Genomic DNA, 23,230 nt, shown 5'->3' with positions numbered 1-23,230 from the left:
CAGCAAATTTTTTACAGTGCACCCTGTTATTAAATACTTTCTGCAACCTCCTTTTGCCAAGATAACAGATCTGAGTTTTCTTCTATAATGCCTGATGAGTTTGGAGAACACCTGACGAGATCAGAGAGCATTCCTCCATACAGAATCTCTCTAGATCCTTCAGATTCCCAGATCCATGTTGGTGCTTCTCCTCTTCAGTTCACTCCTCTCATCAGGTCAGGGAACTGTGACGGTCATGGCAGAAGCTTCATTTTGTGCTCACATTTTTGTGTTGATTTTGATGTTTGTTTTGGACCGTTGTCCTGATGGAAGATCCAACCACGGCCCATTATAAGATTTCTAGCAGAGGCCGTCAGGTTTTGATTTTTTATCTGTTTGTATTTGCTAGAATCCATAATACCATGTATCTGAACAAGATGTCCAGGACCTCCAGCAAATAAATAGGCCCACAACATATAAGATCCAGCAGTATATTTAACCGTAGGCATGGGGTACTCTTCATCCCTGTTTGCACCAAACACATCTGCTGGGTTTGCTGCCAAAAAGCCCTTTTTTTCGTTTTATCTGACCACAGAATCCGGTCCCTTTTGAAGATCCAGTTGTGTCTGACCACTGAATATGCTGGAGTTTATTTTTGGAGGAGCGAGGAGCATTTTTCTTGAAACCATCCCAAACAACATGTGGGGATGTAGGGGTTGTTTGATCATTTTTTGGGGGGCTTTCTGACCCCCAAGACTCAAGTAATCTCTGCAGTTCTCCAGCTGTGATCCTTGGAGAGTCTTTGGCCACTCAAACTTTCCTCCTCACCGTCCATTAAGACAATATAGACACACGTCCTCTTCCTGGCAGATTCGTAACATCTTTAGTTGATTATAACTTCTTAATTATTGCCCTGATGGTCAAAATGGGGATTTTCAATTCTTTAGATATTTTCTTAGAGCCACTTTCTATTTTGTGATTCTCAACAATCTTTTGCTGCACATCAGAACTATATTCTGTGGTTTTACTCATTGTGATGGATGATTCAGGGAATTTGGCCTTTGCGTTTCCTCATATTTAAACTCCTGTGAAACAAGAAGTCATAGCTGGACAGTTTCATGTTCCTAGTCACCCTGGTGTGCTAAAAAAGGTAAATATTAATGGGAATATACTTCAGATATATTTTTCTCATAAAAAATTCTAGGGGTGCCAACAATTATGGCCAGCGTGTTTTGGAGAAAAACATTTATTTCATAATGTGATTTACCCCCCAATTTCAATTCTTTTACTTCAATGAAAGGTTAGATTTTTGCAAATTTTTTGAAGGAAAGATCAAAAGGATAAACAATGCAGATTTATTTTTTACAGCCATTTTTTATCATATTTATCAGGGGTGCCATCAATTTTGACCACCACTGTAGTCTGCGCACCTTCAATACAATTAAGTGCACTTCTTTTACACAATGTTTATTAGACATGTGTAATACTGTAAGCAATATTGCAAACGATGGCACTTTGTCACCTGTACCAGAAAGTCAGTATTAACTCTACCGTCTGTATGCATTCTGTGTAAATTACCAAAAAAAAAAAAAAACTAAAAAACAATGAAAACACAATGCCCCATAGACTTCCATTGTTTAAGTGTTCTGTCAACACATTTTGTTTTTCACAGTAAGGATTACTGTACCTTTTTTATTCTGATGAAAAGTAGCCTTTGGAGCAGAGTTTAAGTTGAGTTATTTTTCTCTATAAATCTACCTCTTGGTATGTCATTCATATCATGCTCTTTTGGATCAAATCATGGTCTTCATTATCTTCTGGAAATAGAATTCAGGGGAACAAGATAGGCCGTAGAGATGAGCAGCTAGCATCATGATAATGAAACATGAGCTTAATGGGAGTTTGGTTTCATTCTCGGCAACATTAAATATTGAACCTTACTATGAGTGATAAGAGCAAGAAAAAGTATTTATAGAGAGCTAGCTCATATTTTCACTCTCTCTTCTCTCTTCTGTCTTCCATTTTTTCAGTCTTCTGAGGTGGAGAGAATGGTCATTGTTGGACATTTTATAATAAACATACATTCTTTAAGTTATGACAAGTCCTAAACTATGTTTTGGTGTAGAAATAGTTAGTAAAATATATCAAAAAAAAAATCCTTATCAAATAAATTACGAATGACTTGAAAAGTCATGTGGCCTTTGAATGTCATTGTGGACAATGTGCGGCCTTGACGTCAATGATTCTTTGTACAAAAGATAACGAAAACGTCTTTGATATCAAAATGAATATTTTAATAATATATTACCTTGAAGTGCAAGAAAATTCAAAATTCAGTATTCAAAATGTCTTCCAAATGTCTTTTGAATTTCAATAGTTTCATCTGCAGCCAGTAATTCAGCGCACAAAAATCTTTATACTACTCTTTGCAAGCGAATCATTAAGTTGGTGTCCTGTTTTCTTTTACATTCAGTAATTTTGTTCATGGTTCTTTAGTTTTTTTAATGAATGCATGTCAACTTCTACTAAGTGACAGATAAATTTGATTGGACTTGTATAAAAGTTAAACTAAAGTTTAAATACACTTTTATATCTGGCTGTATATGTATTGCTGATATGTTTTCTCTGCCTCTCTTTTTTATCTTTCGCATCCTGGATTGGATTATCCTTCATTGGCTGATGATTTTGCTGGAAATGACTCGGTGTGATTTGTGGTGAGTTTGTCATATTACTTCCTTTATTTATATTGAGATTTGCAAAGCTCAGCAGAACAAAGACTGGTGATTCATTGTTTCAGGTCACATCACGGTTCCCTCAATAAACTCCACATTTGCTCACAAAGTAAAGAAATTGCTTTTAAAACAGGGATTCAGAAAGTACCAATATCAATCTTTTGTCTGAGACAGACAGTTGACACTGTACTGAGAATTAGATCAGATATCTGAGATCTGTAAATCTCTTATCTGTGCTGGCAGAGATGAGGCCTGAAACACAAAACCTCACGCTGAAAAGGTTATCACATCACTATAAAAGCTTTTTACACTCTTCGGACACTGACAGATGATGGTAACCGGGAACAACTGATAGATAAAAAGAGTGCAATGAGATATTTTACAAGACACTGCTCAAGAAAAAGGGTTTGTACTTTCAGAAATTCTAATTAAATTCATTATTATTGTTTTTAATTAAAATAAGGCATTAAAGATTAAATCACATTCCTTTTTTGAATTGATGTTTTGCCTGACTTCATTGTGACACCTCACAGTAGGACTGAGGGTTTTATGATTGAGTCATCTATGTGTTTCATGGCTAAACACGCAGCCAAAGAAGAGATTCAATGTGTCAACCTTCACCTTTGCAATGATCTTTTGGCATTTACTGTATACATATTTTCTTCAGACCATTAGTGATATGATAAATCAGTGTATCAGTACACACTAAGCTTTATTTTGAGTGTGAATGTGTACTGCAGGTCATTAGGAAGCTATGCGGTATATGAATGTTTGGGTCAATGCCAGTCATTTTGTTTTATATGGTCATTTTATATTGACAGTGTATAATATATGCAGAATTTCTGTCTTTGAAAAACTGGAAATATTGCAAATATAGGGTGAAAATAGTTTTAATCCATAGCAACGAGGAAATGGGTTTCCTTGATAAATATCAAGCACATTTCTTTATTCATTTTTCTCTACATTATCTAAGGAATGCATCTTTTTTTATCATGCAGGATAACTTCATCTTGTGAAATAAAGATTCAAAAAATGTCATTCAAGTATTAGTTCCCATGTAGTTTTACATAATGTCAGCAGATGGCAGCAGAGAGTCTGATGGGGAAATGGAGGAACAGGTGGTCACTGGCTTGAGCTCTGGATTAACAACAGGCAAACAGAAAGAAAAAAACATTATCCCAGGAAGAAACAGTGAAACTCAAAAACACCCAGAGGAAGAGACTATTTACTGTGGATGTTTTCATCACATCAGCCTTTTTTGTGTGTGTGTGGTACGCACTTTTGAATAACATTTCCAACAAAAAAACACGATTTTATATTTATATAATTCATAATTAACAATATATGATGTGATAACATTTATTATACAGTTATTTGATAAATAAAATATATTTTTTAATTAGAAAATATTTATATATTTAATATTTATTTAATTTAAGATTAACATTTTTTATGATGCCCAACTGTTAAACTTTATATTTTGTTATTGTCTTACAACTATGACTTATTCTATCTTACCTCTGAGCAATGAAATCCTCGAGTCTCTTGGAAATCCTGGATAAGATATTAGCCTATTTAACAACAACTGAGCTGACAACAGAAATGACAACAGATACAAGTCAACATGCATTGTGTCACAGTTTTAAAGACCCCCTGTGGTGAAAATCAAGCTTTTAATGTTGTTTATATGTCTATGTAGTGTCTTTAATATGCTTTAAGACAAACCATGTGCAAATTCATAAGTCAACACCATTGCTGAGTATTTTCTCTTTAAAACTGCTTTGAACCAAATACAGTCTCAAAAACGCGATTTGAAATCGCTGGTGTTTCTGACGTCACAAACTACTTTGTAACCAATCACGCCAACGAGTGATTGTCGTGAGTGAGTGGAGGCGGGGCTGATTTGCATATTCATAGAATTGCGTATACTAAATGAAGCAAGGGTTTTCGAGTTACATTCAAGCTAAGGCATGAATAAAAATAAAAAAATCAAGTAAAAAACACTTAAATATGTCATTTTGGAGATCAAAGATGAGTTTTAAGGGATAAAACTATTGACTGCAGGGGGACTTTAAGATAAAATAATGCTTATAATATTATTAATAAATATACATCCACATTTATTATTGTTATTTTTTATATGAACAGTTATGATGAACATTGCACAATTTACAATGCAAATAGGTCCAATCTTTGACATATGAAAACACAGGGACATTGTACATTGTAATGCCATCAATGCTTTTGTTGTGCGTAATACTCATTATATTTTTATTTTATTTCTACTTTCTGTATTTTCATGTTATTTATGATAGTTATTACAAAAGTGTTATCTTCATTACTATGTGTATAAGTTAATGCTATGACTAAAGACCCTATCCCTGTAATGGATTATGGGTGTAATGGGTTGTGTTTGAAACAACAATTTTTGGCTGCACTAACGATCCCCAAATCTCTTGGCCATATTGGTGTGAGCATGTCTGACATGACATCATTCATTCAGTTGGAGGTCTCCTATAGGTTAGAGATATTTGACTAATGCTGTGGTGGTTGACAGAGCAGTAATTAGGGGTTTCGTGCCCAGCTGGTGCCCACTATCACAGCTGTTAATGGAGAAGATCTGGGGGTGGGGAGGAGATGCAGAAGGTTCTAGAGGGACGGGGTGGGGTGGGGTGGGGTGTGTGTGTCTCCTCTCTGTCGCGACCATCTCTGGGGACTTTGACTGTCTGGTTGGTGCTGTCACTTTGTTTTAGCAGATGTATTGCAAAGCACCTGTCCTTTACATTATCCATGGGAACTTGAAGGGCCAATGCTCCTGATGTGGGAAACCACATTAGAAAGTGACAGACAGGGATCCATATTCTATTATGAAACCAGCCACTGATAAAGGATCAAGTTTTGTTTTAAGAGACACAAAAGGTTCAGTGATGTCCTGCTACTGAATAGGTCCCTCTTAGATTTTAACAAAAACAATAATACATATTTGTGAAAATGTTTATTTTATTATTATTCTTGGCTGAATGCTTACAAAACAAATAGGCCTAAATGTGAACAAACAAAAGTGCACATGCACTTTTTGTTTGTGCAGTTACTAGGGCGGCACCATCATGCATTATTTACTAGTAGTGATGGATGATGGCTTGTTTTGAGGGCAGAGGGAACACACCCAACCCTCCAGTCATGATTATTGTGTGGTTAGATAAAATGCTGAGATTTACAATCCTATGAAGACATTATATGTCCATTAATAGCAGGAGAAACCTCATATATCTGATGAATCTGAACCCCGAACTACACCAGATAGTTTTTATCTGAGATGTGTGGCACTAATTCATTTAATTTTTTTTCCATAAAAAGATAAAAAATAAATAAAAATAAAATATGACACACACACACACACACACACACATAATATATATTAAGTGTCTTTAACCACTATGTACTTACATAAAAAAATTACTAGGTGTGGATGGTAACACTTTATTTTACAGTGTCCTTGTTACATATACAGTAGTCAACATTTGAAGTGGATTAACCTTTCATCAAAGTTATACATGAATTTTGAACAAAACCCATTCTAGTCTTAGATGTACTTCGATGTACTTTTTTGATCCACTTCAAATGTTGACTACTGTTACTTTAGTAAGTAGTATAAATTGTGCATATTTACATGCAACTAACGCTAAACCACACCCTCAGCCCAACCCTGACAAGTAAGACATGTAGTTAATTATGATTACTCAGTACTTAAATGTATACTTATGTTGTAACACGGACAGCTTGTTTTTGTTTACCACAGTTTACGTCACGTTAAGATGTTATAGCCTATTTAAGTTTGCAGGGACATGAATTCCCAAATAACAGAACCCTTCAACTGACCACTTCAACAAGGCATTAATATTGCCAAATGCACCAAGAGACAATACTTCAGACTTTGAAATGAAAATGTCTGTTATTGTAATAACAGCTGGCACCGACTTCTCAGGTTCTGTCAAGAAGTAGTTTAAAAAAAAGGTACAATGTAAAAACATGTAGCCTATGTACACAATAACTGCATTGTATTGAATGATCAAATTGTATCAAATTTAACTGAAATGTTAGTAGGCTACATAGAAGTTAAAGACACATATAAAGTGAGACCAGATATTTACATTTTCAGTGGAAGTTGATTTCACTATCACAAAACAGCATAACCAGAATGTAAGTTTCTGAGATTAAAATCATCCAGTTGAGTCAAACACTAAACACTTTTTTTTCACCTGAAATTTGTAACGCATTTGATATGGGAGATAAACAGTAATACGCTAAAAGCTGATCAAATGTTGTTCCTTTTTTAGTCGGTCATGCCTAATTTGGAAACAAAGTAGCATCTGAAATTAAACAGTTACAAAACGAATCCAGTCGATCCCGTTTCTAAGTCTCCTTGGTTACGATGCTGCTGCAGCCTTAGCGCCAGGGACCGAAGCTCAGTGATCTCACATCTGATTGGCTCATGTCTACCTCTGCTCGCCTCCCATTGGTCGCTTTTACAAATACGCTTGGCTCATTGCATAGATAGCCCCCCCTTTTTACTAGAATCTATACAGCGTTTTAAAAAAAGGTTGGATAATTTTGTACATGGTTTTGCTTGTGTGATATCTGTGGAAAAGCGGTTTCAGGATATTTTGTAGTGGATTACTTCTATACCCGTTGATGAATTAAGGGAAAGGTAAGAGGGGAATCTTGCTGCTGGATTATGTATTGTGTGATGCTCGCGAGGACGGGAATATGTTGACATTTTTTTTTTCACATTCGGCGCCATTTTCAGACATTCCATTCACGCGCACCTGCTCACGCACTATGCTTTTTCAATATCAAAGCATTTTGATAGACAGCTGTCAAAAAACTACAGACGTTTTAAAGTTATAGTCGATTGATGAGCGCTCTGATTTATTGTTTTGTTTCGGTGCACTGTTGGCCGGCTGTCCGTATACTCGCATATGTTGGATAGTTTAAGACACTCATGGCAAATGTTTTCATTTTTATGCGCTTTGATTTAGTATACAACAATGTACGTCAGGAAAAGGGTTCATTTCTGTGTAGTTTATGTCCGTTCGGTCGTGTCGTGTCGTGGGAAATGATCCCGTGAGGCTGTATCAGAATAAAGCGTATGTGTACTTCATGCAGGTGTATTTACTGTAAACAATATTATATTGCTATGTCAGTGTTTATTACTAAAGATGGTTGTGCATAACGCGGTTAGATAATTAGATAATCTATCCTCACATTAAAAGGCGCTCAAGTTGCCTTTCTTTCTTTCTTTCTTTCTTTCTTTCTTTCTTTCTTTCTTTCTTTCTTTCTTTCTTTCTTTCTTTCTTTCTTTCTTTCTTTCTAAACTTGTTATTGATTGAATCAATATTATTTAATATGACAGAATAAACCTGGCTGCATTACATCAAAAAAAAAAAAAAAAAAAAAAAAAAAATTAGTTACAGATCAGATTTTGCACAGTTTCACTTTATACAGTGCATCATCAGTCTGTGTGAGAACTGCAAAGCTGATATTATGATATTTAGAGGCCCTGTGACACTGGATCTATCATAAAGACTAACAGTCTTGAAGTCAACAGATCATATGCTGTGACTTCTGGATACTTTGCATTGCATTTCATTCAAACCCAGAGGCCTTGTTATTTTAATAGCTACCTTCACTTTGTTTCTGAGGCTTTAGCCTCAGCTTGTGCCCATTCAGAAATGTTATGCAATCAAACCCCATTTATAAATTGGATGTGCTGTAAGCCTTCCTATGTATTTGTATAAAGAAGAAAAAAAAAAAATGACAGAGATGTGTAATAAAAAGCGCCTTTTCCTTTTGATTGAACAATGTTCTCTCTGATGTGATTTCTGAACGCGCATGTTCTTTGCATGGTCTTTGTTATTGTTCTGCCATGCAGCAAAGGCACTCAGGAATATCTGTTTATAAGTGAATGCGAAGTAGGCACAGTTATGGTTCCTTTTAAGGTCTTTCCTGACGTGTGTTGATGGCCCTACAACTTCTGCATATAATGCAATTCAGTCCAGATGGTAGTTTAACACACCACCAGGGTTCATCAGGGTGTGTGTGTTTTGCGCTGCTGGTGATTCTGAATTAGACATTCTTAGCAGAATTACATTATAAGTTCTTATGTGTGTTCAGTAGCCCATGCACACCTGTAGTGTTAATAGCTGAAGTGTTATTGTTCAGGGCCCTGGGTTTCTCATTGATCTGGGCTGCGTTTCTCAAAATTCCAAGTAGGCTAGATTGCACCCAATGGTCTCTACGATCGAAAGCTCACAATGCTTTTGTGAAACGCAGCCCTATAAGTTGCGAACATTTTATTCCCCTAAATCAAGTTTCTTCGTACATTTTGATTCATTTTCTTCTTCTGTTACGTTTTCAGGTTCTTCTTTTTCCTGTCTTTCTGCTCTCCGTTGTGTCTTTCTGCTTCTGTATGTCTGTTTTATTCTCGCTGCCTCGAGTGACCGCCCCCATCCGTTTTGTGTCCATGGAGATCAGGTGCACTGTGGCGGCCTGTGCGACCATGTGGTCATTGATTGGTTTGATTGTTCTGAGTATATCCTCCTGAGCCCCAGTGTGTGTGCAAGTTTACGCCTCCTGAAAAGCCACTTACCCTTCGGTGGTCCCAAGAGGAACCTCTCAATCTTGTTAGTTTGGTCACATTTGGTCTGTCTATCAGCAGTTTTCTGAAAATTGGCTTCTTTAATTTGGTTTATCAAATCTTTGTCTTACTGGAAGCTTGTGTGTATTTAAATTTTGGGTCTTTAAAGGTAAATTGTGTAATTTTGGCACCATTAATGGCACCAAATGGAATTTTTCTGACTTTTTAAGGGGACATATTATGCCCCTTTTTACAAGATGTAATATAAGCCAAATAAATCTCAGGTGTCCCCAGAATGTGTCTGTGAAGTTTCAGCAAAAAAACAAAACAAAACAAAAAAACTGATCATTTATTATACCATTTTTTAAGTGGAAGGAAAAACATGCTGTTTTCGTATGTATCTTTAAATGCAAATGAGCTGCTGCTCCCCACCCCATTTTCCAGAAGAGGGCGGAGCCTGTACAGCTCCTGCCTCCGATACGCTGCCAAAAACTAAGACATCTGTTTGGATTTGATTATCATCTCTATCGCGGTCACGCTCATGTGACATTGCAGTTCTTTTCATCATCATGAAAGTTAATTATCTGCATGTGTTTTAAAGCCATAAGAGTTTAAACTTCTAACAGTTCACATCCAAAGCACACGCACAGAAAGCTGTCTGTCAGACGGCGCGTCCTGAGTATTAAACTGATTTCTCGTTGGCGCTGAATCCGCCGATAGCCTCGTGGGCAAGTGCGTCGATATGTAGCGCCGTTGTGCTTCGGGCAACCCGAGTTCGAGTTCCGGCTTGTGGACCTTTCCCGATCCCGTCCCCTCTCTCCCCTCACTTCCTGTCTAGCTGCTGTCCTATCCTAATAAAAGGCAAAAATAAATCTTAAAAAATAAATAAATAAATAAACAAACTGATTTCTCTTACACATCTTATTGCACTTAAACTGTCAAATGCACACAAGGTTATGTCAAAAACACACAAAGTTCACAAACATGTTATGTCTGTGAATGTAAACAGCAGGGAAATAAATCTCATGTGTACATTAGCCTAGATCTGTGTATTAAAGTGAAAGCAGCGTAATATACAGTACCTACTGCTGTTAATATGAACCAAACAACAAAAGAAAAACTGAAAATCACTCACTTCCCTGATTAAATAACTAGTAGCTTTAATGAGAATAGCCTACATTTCTTACTTGAATGCTGCTGTTAAATGCTCTGGCGAGGAGATAAACCATGGCGGACTGTGTACAGCTCAATCAGGGGAGGAGCTAAGCTAATAGGGCAGATTGTCACCAGTCGTGGGCGGGGCTTACACTCACATAAGAGTAGGGGGAAATCTGGAACCGCTCGTTCGGAGAGACTGTTTATGATTTATAGGGATTATAAAAAAGGACTGGGTGGATTATTATTATTATTATAGGCTGGTTGTTTACACACACTGTGGACACACATATCTGTGTTCAAACTCCTCATAAAAGTGAATTTTGCATAATAGGTCCACTCCCCTGTAAGAAAACGTGAGTGGTGCTGATCTACAAAACTCAAAATGCTAGGTTGTTGGTTGTGAGGGTGTTGCTAGGTTGTTGTTAAAATGTCCTGCGTGGTTGCTGGTTACATAGGTTATGGACATAGGTTGCTGGTTATAATTAGCCTACATGCGTAATTGTAATCAGGCTGTGGCGGGTTTTGTGTAGTAATGTAGAGCTACAGTCTTCATGGTAAAGTATTCACCTTATTCCTAGCGTAAGAACAGGCCATTGTAACTTGATTGTATCAAGGCTTTCGGTCTCACCCACTTCCATTTATTTTAGCTGTCTGTTAAGCTGCTTAGTATTGCAAACTTTTAGTTGTTATTATATTATTTTAATGTATTAACGTAATCATAAACAAACTGGTTTGTAGTGCAAATTATTTGATCATTTACAGCATTTGGTTATTATTCCCCTTATCTGCCTATGGCGGCAAATTAATCGGAAGCGTCCACACAATCACAGAAAATAGCTTACTTCCGTGTTGCTACACGGGGAATAGATAAGACATGTTATTAAATATTTGAAGGATTCCATATGGCAAAAAAATATTTTAAAACATATTTTCATATATGTTTCAAAATGTATACAAATGGTTAAAAATATAGCCTACTACTAAAATAGATTTTCTATTTCCTTTTTTAATATATTTATTAAACATATTTAAATATTTATAAAATATAAATATATTTGTATTGTCCAAAATGCGTTTACCTAAAATGTATTTTATGGTTGGAAATGCATTTGCATTAAAATATAGGAATATTTTAAATATATCCTCCTCATGCAGCACTGTTTACTACATATAGCCTATTATTAGCATATTTTTTGGCCTGAAAAAATGACGGTAAGGGAATAAATACAGCCCTTTAAAGTATTTAAAGCTCTTTCTTTCAGATCAATCACAATCAAAGTTCAATTAATGCCAAGCTACAGTCACATTATCTAGGTTTGTAAGTTTGACTTTATTTTATTCGTACTAAAGCATTTATATGACATTTTAAAAAGACCAATTATTTAGTTTGTCCGACTGAAACTTAAAGTGTATGTAAATGTATTCAGGAAGTCAGCCTGCTAATAGCTTACTTACAGTCTCAGCATATGTAAACGTAAAAAAAAAAAACACAAAAAGCCCCCACACTTAAGCTTTAATTGGGCAAAAGATGATATACCGTCTCCATGTTTCTAATTTCTATAGTAATGTAAATCGGGTTTGCTCAGGCTAGAGTTTTCTGGGTCATTCACAGCTGGCTTCTGTCCTTGAGCCCAGGGTGAGCAAAAACCGGGTATCTAAAGATGGAGACCAACACGACAGTGAGAGCAACAACAACTGACAGTGAGATCCAGATGCTTGCTCTCTCTACATTAGTACATCGAGAGAGAGAGAGAGAGAGAGAGAGAGAGAGAGAGAGAGAGAGAGCTTCTCTCTAATCCCGCACAGGACCCCGATTAATTTTAAAGCTGCTTTCCAGTCTTAAGCTCACTTTCTGCATCCAGTTACAAAAGCGCACAGCACTTAGGCTTTCTACTACACTGTTTACTCTGTCTTTCAATTGTTTACTGTCACCGTAGCCCCAAAGTGCCTCTGTTAGTGTGGCATCAGTGGTAGGTATGAATGAAGAAGAAGCGATTATGAGACGATGCCTCCAGAGGAAGACATTTTTGTTGCGTATCTGATCTAGAGCCAAAATTGCATGTGCATTTTAAAAGAATAGCTAGTTAATCTAAAAATGAAAATTATGCTCAGTTCACCCTCATGCCAACCTCGAAGAAAGACATTTCTAAACTTGTATTACTTTTTCTTTATTGGCAAACAAAATCATTGCTTTTTTCCACATATTCTGTCAAGCTCCAAAAAAAGCTAAACTTTTTCACAATAGTCCAAATAATCTGAAGTCATACAACAGATTTGTATGCATCATCACACATATCATACAGTATACCGTTACTGTGATATAAAACTACTCGTGTCTGTATTTTTGATTTTGGTCTTAAAACTCACCTCTGAACTGAAAGCGGCAGTTTTGTGCCACTGCAGGTGTGAATGTATTTGTGTGTGTGTGTGTGTGTATAAATGTAATGTCACACAGTGCTATGCACATCTGCCTCTTGTGAGGTTCGCACTTCCCATTTTTATGCCCATTCAGCAGCTCCTGACCCTGCCAGCCAATCAAAAAGCAGCATTCCAGTGCTAAAGCTGTTATTGCTGGGGATTTAACCTGAGATTTCCAGCACTCATCATATTCTCTCAGTCTCACACTCCCTTAAGGCCCATTCACACCAAGGACGATAATTATACTGAGGGTCAAAATTTTTCATTTATTTCAATGAAATGAATGTACTATATTTTAGTTTGATAATGTTTTTCATTTCATATTTTGTATTTTTAATGGATTTTATGGTACTAAATTATATTTATGCTGTATTTATAATCCATTTATTCCATTTTTAAGCCTATACCTGAAAAAAAAAAAAAAAATCCAACTTAAACTGTCGTAAATCTTGAATGATTTAGACCACAGACTTAAGTTTGATTTCTTTTAAAATACGACACTTGGCACTTTTAAAAAAAAAGTTGCAGAATTTTACATTTATTGTTATGAAAAATGCACAAAAATACTATTTAAATTTTATATATGAAATATATATTTTCAAAAACACGTTTTATCAAAGCCATAAATCTAAACAAGCTGTATTTCAAATTTGAGCTTGATATCTCAAAAAAAATTGCTTTTAGGAAGATTTTGTTTGGCCGCAGTACCAAAAGTTTTCACTAGATGAAATTTGTCTCCCATTCATTTCCAATGCTGTATTTTTTGACCGCGAGAAGCACAGTGTGACTATTTTTTTCAGGACCATTTAACCTTTTCGAATTGAATCATGTCCATGATTTTTGTTTTGTTTTGTGTTCACATAGCAAGTGCCAAAACCTTTTCCAAGTTTCATACCATTCTGATGAAGTAAAAAAAAAAAAAAAAAGTAAAACTGACCAAAGAGTACCAGTGAGTTAAAAAAAAAACATGGAGATTTTTAACATTGATAATACTGAATTTTTTTTTTTTAATTCCTCAAATATGTGAAACCCTTTGTTCTGCTATTTTAACTTGTAATAAATGTGTCATAAACACATGTTTAAGTTCAGCTTAAAAGCTGTCATAGCATACATTTAGGAACACACACAGTTATCTAATGACAGCTGAATGTTGCACAAAGTGCTACATGGTTTTATTAGACATTCCCCCGGTTGCATTTTACAACTATTTGAGCAAATGCAGACAGAGTGACAAATCATTCATGAACGGCCATCACTAATACGCAGCCTCTTCATGTGATTTCGCTTTTCTGCATTGGTCATCGAGCAATTTCTTCTCAAAAATGTAATGTTATGGCACAATAAATTACTCTTTTTATCACTACCACTACAGGAAAAACTGCACATTGCACCCAGTTTCAAAAAATAGTTTGGTGCGATACGATTCCAAATTTGGGGGGCCAGAGGGGGGGCCAAGCTTGTTGACGTGGGGGCAACATAGGCTACTTATTATTGACACACAGCATCAGTCAGCTGGCTTGAGTATGGTTTCAAACTGTATATAATACATTTCTATGAAAATGTTCAAATGTTTGTTTTTGATAGACAGATCTGTGTCTGCTGGAACGTTTCCAAATCTCCAAATTAGCTTAATGTTTGTAAATAAAGAGTATAGTCTAGAAGTTTAATGTTGTTTTGTTTTAAAGAGGTGGTATAATGCTCTTTTCGCAAGATACCCCACAGATATTTTTATATAGCATTTTAAAGTTGTCACTTTTTGAGGGTGAGCAAAAACGCTATGTTTTTTGTGTCTGTTCCTTTAAATGCAAATGAGCTGCTGCTCCCTGCACAGGGGGCGGAGCTACAACAGCTTGTGTCCTTTTACCTCACACAGACATGCACTGAAAATTTCAAAAACTTTTAGCCTTTTATGTTCATTACCAGAGTCAGAAAGATGGAGGGACTCAAGAAGAAGTGACAACATTTCTGAATGGTTAGTTGGTGAATTTATGTAGCTTATGTGTAGTTATCTTCAGTCATTGATTAGCATATTCTGTCTTGATAATCTATATAGCCTATCGTGTTCTGGGGGCGGGGTTTATGTAAACTTTAGGGTTTGTGATGTCACTAACCCGGGAGGAATGTTGTGTAGTCCCTCTCAGAAAAAAAGGTACGAAAGCTGTCACTGGGGCTGTACCTTTTCAAAAGGTACACTTTTGTTCCTTTTAGGTACTAATTTGTTCCTTTTAGGTACTAATATGTACCATTAAGGTACCAATATGCACCCTTTAGGTACAAAAATGTACCTTTTAAAAAGGTACAGCCCCAGTGACAGCTTTCGTACCTTTTTTTCTGAGAGTAGCCCTTAAAAAGCAGTTTCTTTAAAATAAAATATCTCCCTTTGCTTTGAACTTTGAGCGTCGTAACTTTGCAGATGTTGTTTATGCTCAAACAGCAACATTACACACTAACTAAAGTTAGAAAAGTGAAATCATTTTCAGCCACCCCTTTAATTAATTACAGTGATGCTACACTATTGAATATCCACACATACTGTAGTTGGTGACTTTTGAAACTTGTTATTGCTTCGTCAATCATCAGAATTTGGTCTGAGCATTGATAGGCCGATAGCCTGTATACAGACTGATATATACTGATTATTCTGCCAATATTGACATTGATCAAAAAATTTAACTGTGCTTACTGCTTACTTGATTACTGTAACTATAATGTGATAGTTATTGAATATAAATCAAATATCATCAAAAGGTTGAAGAATATTGAAGTATTTTATTTTAGCTATAGAGCCCAACTCTTTCCTCTTCCAGAAAAGAGCAGCCCTAGCGTGAAGATAAATGTGTAAAGATAAACAGTCATGATGTGTCAAATGAAATCTGATATTTGGTGTTTGTGAGAGTGATGATGATGAGGATTGCTTTGAGTCAATAAGTGTGTGTATTCCTCTATAGAGGTTGTCGGTCAGGTCAGAGGCGAAGGGTCTCGCATATGTCCACTTTTCACAGTCTCTGAGAGGCCAAAACACCCCACACACCATCTGTCGCCGCTGCACCATCTGATTTGTGTGTGTGTGTGTGTGTGTGTGTGTTTGAAAGATAGGGATGATGGCCGTAGATGTGTTAGTGTTTCCTTCTGCATTTTGGTGTAGAAACGTTTTTCAGTTAGAAATTGCTAGTAAATTTAAGAAATAATTCCAAAGAAACAGCAAATAGCACATTGAATTAAACATTACATTTTCATGTAGAAAGACTCAAATATATTTTTGTTTTAAAACATACTCTAATAATCTTTATTTAACAACTTTAATAACTTTTTTGGGGGGGATCTGAGTGCAGTGATCTGTAATAAACTGCAAGTGTTGCAGTGAGATATAATTGAATGAGTGTGTGTTTCTGCATTTGATGCATAAGAGGATAATGGTGTGTGTGTGTGTGTGTGTGTGTGTGGTTAGGTGAAGTGTAAAGGGATGATGTTGTGCGTGGGCACTGGGCAGGCCTGCGTTGATTTTAAGGATGATGTTGTGATGTGTGTGTGTGGATAATTTAGAGAGCTGTAATTAGATAAAGCTGTGTGTGTCCATTATCAATAATGGGATAGCCCAGTAGTGTGTTTTGGTTCACATGGTGCTCACATGTGTATTTTTAAGAGTTAAAAGTGATGTTATTTGGATAAGAGAGCTGTGTGTGGTGTATTGATGGATGGCAGATGCAGCAGGAAGATGGATAAGTAAGTGTGTGTGTGTGTGTGTGTGTGTGTGTGTGTGTGTGTGTGTGTGTGTGAGACATTATGGGGAAAAAATGCCCTAATTTTTTGGTCCCCATGAGGAAAACAGCTTATAAGTCATACAGAATGATGATTTTTGAAAATTGAAAAGTCTTATGTGAGGGGGAAGTCTTCTGGTTAGGGATATAATATACAATTTGTACAGTATAAATAAACATCATTATGGAAAGTCCCCATAAAACGTGAAAACCCAACATTTGTGTATGTGTGTGTATGAGAGAGAGGGGGAGGGGGAGAGAATGTTTAAGAATGGATTAGTGTCAGTGCAGTGGTGTTAGTGGCCAAAGGATCCAAGAGAGAGAGAGAGAGAGAGAGAGAGAGATTTGTAACATTAATTATTTGATCAAATATTTATTTATTATTATTATATATTTTATTATAATAAAATAACTGGAGTGGAGTATAGTTAGTATATATCTAATAATTTAAATTTAATTACGATAATATTTATTTTTTAATTATTTCTACTACATTAGTAACATTTATGTATTTTATTCATTCATTCTTCATTAATATCTTTTATTTATTATTACATACCACATTATGTCTACCGATACCTTATTTGAACTTTGGCTTTTCTTTTCCTGATTGTTGAATTTCTTTTATTTTTCATTCACTCCTGATAAACTCAGCGTTGGTGTTGTTGTCTGGCGTTCAGAGAGGGTTCAGGACTTCAGCGTGTCTAATGTGTCTCTGTCTCAGTTCAGTGTGTTTGTTTCTGTCATTGTTGTCTCAGTAAATCTATGCCGTCACGCCCACGGCCCCTCCTTCCTCCACCCCGCACATTAATAGCGGCCGTACAAAAGCATTGTAACACAAATGCATGTAGACAGGCCTCATATTGGCGGTGAACAGGATATTAGGGGTGTGACAGGGCCTGTAGAAAGGATGACGTTGATTTGGGGGAGATATTGGACGGCCTGCGGGAAAACGAGCAGTGTGTTTGTTTGCTGTTATGTCACTGGAAGCTTCCAGACATCCACACACCCTGCTCACCTGTTCCTTCAGGCCATGAAAATGAGAAGGCTTCTGTAGAATTATAGCCTACCTCTTTCCACGAACACAGTGCGGAATACAAGACAGTATAGGTCGTAAAATGGGCTCTGCACCTGCTGGTCTCAAATCAGGAACTGACGCAAAACAAAACTAGATCATACCATTATTATTAACTGAGTTATTTACACTGCAAGCACCCGATGTGGAGCGTTGCAACACGCATTCAACTGACAGACACCCTATTGCTATTAGCCCTATTATACCCCTATTATACCCACCCTATTATAATTAGTTACACACAGGCTGCAACCAAAATCTCATACTTCCTTACTATATAGTAGGCAAAAATCCATAAAACAGTAAAAGAATAGTGCCCGTATAACCTACTACTTCCGGTGAGATTCTGAAATGCATATCCAATGGACACTTTACTGTCCCATGAGGCCATGGGAGAGGATTTGGCAGGGAAGTGATGCAAATAGTGTATGTCCAACCCAATCTCACAGCAATTCGTACAAATTTTACGAGGTGGCTAATTTGCACGAATTCATTCGATCTCACTCGTACAAATTTGTACGATTTTTGCTAAATCGTACATATTTTACGAGTTGCCCAATTCGTATGAATTTGTACGAATGACCTACACCTGACCCCGCCCCTAAACCTACCAATCACTGGGGTTTAGACAAATCGTACAAATTCGTACGAGTGAGGTTGTACAAATTCATACGAATTAGCCACCTTTTACTCACTCGTGGTCGTGGAATTGGTCTTGACATAGCTTTGGTAGGTCACAGAACAATGTCGACATGATGAATGTTGTAGGTCTACATAGAGAATACATTCACACATTCATTCATACTAAATAGCATAGAACATATTTTTTAACAGTCATAAATTACTTATTTAAACGAAGTACAATGTGTGTGATTTCGGATTTTTTTTAACCTTGATTATCTACCCTGTTCTGGAATATTATTTTATTGAAGTGACATTGATTTACATAACACTTTATACAATACAGATTGTTTCAAAGCAGTATCACATTAATAAACAAGATAATAACAGTGTTAATGTTGTAAAATTCATAAATTATAAAATGAAGCTTAATTTTTGCTGTAAAGCAGCTCTACAGGAAACGGTTCATAATTCAGCTAAATTTAGTTCAGGGTTTCAATTCAGTTCTGTCAATGTTGCAAAGTTCATCAATCATGAAATATGTTCAATTCAGCTATAAACAGCTCTACAGAAGACAATAGTGTCATTATTCATCTTCAATAAGTGTTGATGTTTTAAAGTGTCATTATCCAGCTCAGTTCAGTTCAAATTTTGTTCTCACCCAATAGTGTCAGTGCAGTTAAACTGATAATATTACTGAATATTAATTGTTCAAAAATATGTTTCAAAACTCGTAAACAGAGATCATCAGGTTTGTTTGTGGGCAGGTTGCTGTACTCTGTCATCATTTGGCCCTCAGTTCAGTGGAAACGTGGGCCGGTTCTAAAGGAGTTTCGCAGAGCACTAAGTGTGTGCATTTGCTGTAGGGTCAGTGTCCATCTACACTTGGACAGATGTGAGGAGGGAAGATTTGTGAGAATCTTTGTTTGGCAAAGTAGAAATGCACTGCAAGACACACTCTTTGTAGTAAAGCATTTTTTTTCTTTTTTTTTTTCTTGCATTTGTGCAGCTGGATGGTTCAGTCCTAGTTGAGCAGGTGGTGGGTATCTATAGTTTAGTTGTTGATGGCTTTAAGTAGATAAAACAAGAAGTTTAGAAGTTCACTTCCTGTTTGGGTTCATTTCAGGATGGGAGGTGTAACACTTTGCATTTGGCAATCACAGACACCTGCACTCTCTTAATAAGGAGTAGGCTATTTCAGTGTGTAGTCAGTATGAATGTATGTTTATCTATTGAAGTGACTGAGGGAACACACATATTGTTTGTCCTAGAACCTGACCCTCACAAACCTCAAAACTAAGTTCCTTGACCTTCTTTTTATGTTGATTTCTTGAGAATAAAGTAAATGAAAGATACCTGCTGTAAAAGGGAGGTTAAATGCATATTAGTGCCAGATTAGTTTATTTAACACTCACACAAACACACAGCCTTTCTGCATGAATGGGACTGTCTTCTTTAGTCCACTGTGTTTGCGCTCTGTCCTCAAGAGACAGCTTGTGCTTAAACTTGAACCCTCATAATGAGGCTTTGTAATTATTTAGCTAATGAACGGGAAAGAATGATGACTGAACGGCAGACCTGTGTGTGAATGTGTGTGGACAAAAGGATTCAATAGGAAGCTATTTGAGTCTGTGTTTATTTACTTGTCTGTGTGCTGTGCTCTATTAATTGTTAGGCTATCACTATTAATGTCAGCACAACTAAAATAAAAACAGCCTTTTTTATAATGTGGTGGAACCCAAATTTCAGACCTTAATATAAAAAAAATACCCAGATTTCAATGCAATACTACACCAGAGGGAGAGTGTTTTTTTTACAGGAGGGGGACAGAGAACAAAGGAGAGAGATGCATGGTCCGGACAGAGGATGGATTGGATTATGTTGAGTTGGGAATTGGTGAGAGGAATATCCTCGAGTTGTGTTAAGGTTTCTTGTGCAGAGCACTCGGGCAGTTTAGTCTGAATCTTAATGGGACAGCAGTACAGTGAAAGTGCTTGTTTGGTGAGATCATGTTTTTTTTTAGACTCAGCAATTCTCCTTTGATGTAACTCAGGTGCAGCTGGTTTCCACAGCCATTTGACCAGCTTGTTGTGGTTGACCAGGTCTAAGCTGCACATGTACAGAGATCACAGCAGCACAATATTTACTCTGAAAACTTTGAATAATATTACCGTTGTTACAAGGTGTTCAGCTACACACTAATTACATGAAGCTCAAGTATAATTCGTAGAGCTGTAGCGGTGCGTCGATGACGTCGAGGTCATATTTTTTGCGTCGACGCTTCTTTATTTTTTTATTTTTTTGCACCATTCCAGTAGGTACAGCTCGCCACACACACACCGCCCGCTGTGTTATTCTGTCATGTTTTCTCACTTTCTTTCCAAACCGCGACAAACGCCAGTCTCCTTTCTCTGCAGAATGCGATAAATCCACTCAACCATTCACAGCGCACTATTCCACGCATTGTAAACAGTAACGGCGGCGCTTTGAATACACCCGGCATCCTAGTTTTCTTATCTACTTTGTACTTTTTGATCAACAAAGAAAAAAAATAATACATGTGACGGCATTGATGAACCTGTGGTGATTTCTGCCGCAGGGAAGAAATGTAAGCCATCGAAATCTAATCATTTACGTGAGGAGATTAAGAAGATGAGGCACGCGGGAGGAAGAGAAATACCGTTGCTTGTTCTCACACGACAGCGTCAAACTTCTGTCGAATGCTGACACGTTAACCCCAGGGGATCTTTTAAAAAACGTTAAATTCTTGTACTCAAAGTCAACGAAAACCGAGCAGTGGCGCAGGACCAAGCCATTTTACAGCTGATCACCGTCAAAAAAGTTCAGGAGGTATTTCTTAGCGATGGCTGATTGAATGTAACGTTAGCCTATGTTTAACGTTAGTCCAGTTCGTGTGTGTATATAATATTAGTATTGACCGAGTTCAGAGGCTGTCATATGTGGATCAACTTACTTTGTTGTGTATTTTCAACAGTTTCAATATGAAAAATAACTTTTATATTGATTCAATGGATTAATTGCATTTTTGGGAAAAAATAATCAGTTTTTATAATAAATCTTTGAAAATCTAAATCTGGATTTGAATTATTTATGTTATTATAACCTAAAGATGCTATGTGAAAGTTTGAAACAGAAAATAGTGGTTTTCATCTTGCCACTTTCTTGGTAAAGAAAACACATTTTTTACTCAAATTAATCAAAATGGATTTATCACGTTTATACTATATTATTCAGAAGTAAACATTGTAGCTGACAGAGTGTTTATGTCAGAATGTTTATTTTTAAACCACAACCTTCTAAGTGCTTCTTTTACCGATATATTTAATGATATCTTTTGCATTTCTCATCCAAACAACGTCAAACTTGGCACTGCACTTACTCGTGCCCAGACAGCTGTCGAGTTTGAAATCCATCGGAGTACTGGTTTGACAGAGATATGCGAATAACAGACAGGATAATTAATTCCAATTAGTCGTTAGATTAGTCGACTAATCGATAAAATAATCGCCCGACTAATCGTTTAATTAATAATCGTTTACCCCAGCCCTAATAATTCGGCCGTCTGTTTTCCGTGATGATCCGCGCATTGTCCGCGTGAAGTAATTTTCGTCATCAGGAGGGTCCATGAACGTCTGCGCACACTGTCCGCATGCAGTCCCTTATATTATTGGGAGATATGAGGGTCCATGGCTCTACCATTGGAAAAAGCGCGATGCTAACTTGGATCGCATGTGTCTTGATAACCAATCACATTACAGCCTTGACAAATTGATTTCATTGAATTTCATTCAGAGTTGTGCGGCTGTCAATCACTGTTTGCGGATACCATAGGAATGAATGAAGCCCAAAGTATACTTTGGCCGCCCGCGTGGCATAATTTTCATCATCAGGAGGATCCGCGGACTTCTGCACACCCCGTTCGTGCAGCCCAATTTTTGGGACCGCGGCCGCGCGGACAGTGCGCGTACAACAGTGCATGTGCGAGTGACTTGAGCGCTTTGAAAACAAAATCCACTAGATAGTGTGCAAGCGCCGAACGCGTCTTTCCACGCTCACGGCCAAAGGAGTATACTTGGAAAGGCTTCCGCGCTCAACTGTGCGCGAGACGGAGCGGAACGTGGAAAATGAAGTATACCCAGGGCCTTGAGAAGTGCCATAAACTTAATCATACCTGTCACGCAATTGTCAGTGACTTCTCTTATAAAACAGCATTTTTTTTGTAAAATGTTTAAGAGCAAACGATTAAATGATTAGCTATTTCCTCATAAAAGCCGTTTATTCAGCATAGTGAAGCTCCTCCATTGACATCCATTCATAAACAACGGCCTCTTGTCTCCGCATTACACTTTTTCCGGCTAAGGTTGCAGACTTGCCTTTAAGTGGCTTTGATTTTTGTGTCTGCAAGGACGGTGTGCGTACAATGGTGCATATACTTTCAAAGGCTTTGAGACTGTGCGCAGAGACAGAATGCGGAAAGTGAAGTACACCCGGGCCTTTACTTGCCCATCACGGCACCACCCAAACTGCTTTTGCTTTTTTATAGAAATAAAAACCATTAGGCCTAGTTCAGTTGGACACTGGGCGCTGGCGTCTGCTCTGCTCCATATACAGCACGAGCTGCTGAGTCGAAGCACAGTGCTGCAGGAGTCAGATTTCACTTATTACCTGATAGCGGCTCCCTGATGCCAAAAAAATATAGGCCTATATACACAGAGTAAGTGTGATCGGGAATTAAAAAGCAAAAGTGAAAAGTGAGCGTGTATTCAAAAGCCAACCCCCCTTCATGTTAATGGTGTTGTTGTAAGTTTATACACCGGTGTGAATATTTCCT

At 37.1% G+C, this 23,230-nt stretch overlaps 1 protein-coding gene across 8 annotated transcripts in view; it reads left to right on the top strand.

Moving 5' to 3' along the window:
* Positions 1-7,227: 7,227 nt before the first annotated feature.
* epb41a (erythrocyte membrane protein band 4.1a) overlaps positions 7,228-23,230 on the top strand; it is a 71,572-nt gene continuing 55,569 nt past the window's right edge. For all 8 annotated transcript variants that reach the window (XM_084422701.1, XM_084422699.1, XM_084422700.1 and 5 more), the window contains exon 1: positions 7,228-7,419. The gene's annotated coding sequence lies outside the window, so the exon portion shown is untranslated. The remainder of the gene's footprint in view (positions 7,420-23,230) is intronic.

Source organism: Rutilus rutilus (assembly GCF_951802725.1).
Source record: "Rutilus rutilus genome assembly, chromosome: 11".
NCBI classification, from domain to species: Eukaryota; Metazoa; Chordata; class Actinopteri; order Cypriniformes; family Leuciscidae; genus Rutilus; species Rutilus rutilus.
This window is presented reverse-complemented; position numbering and strand designations above follow the sequence as displayed.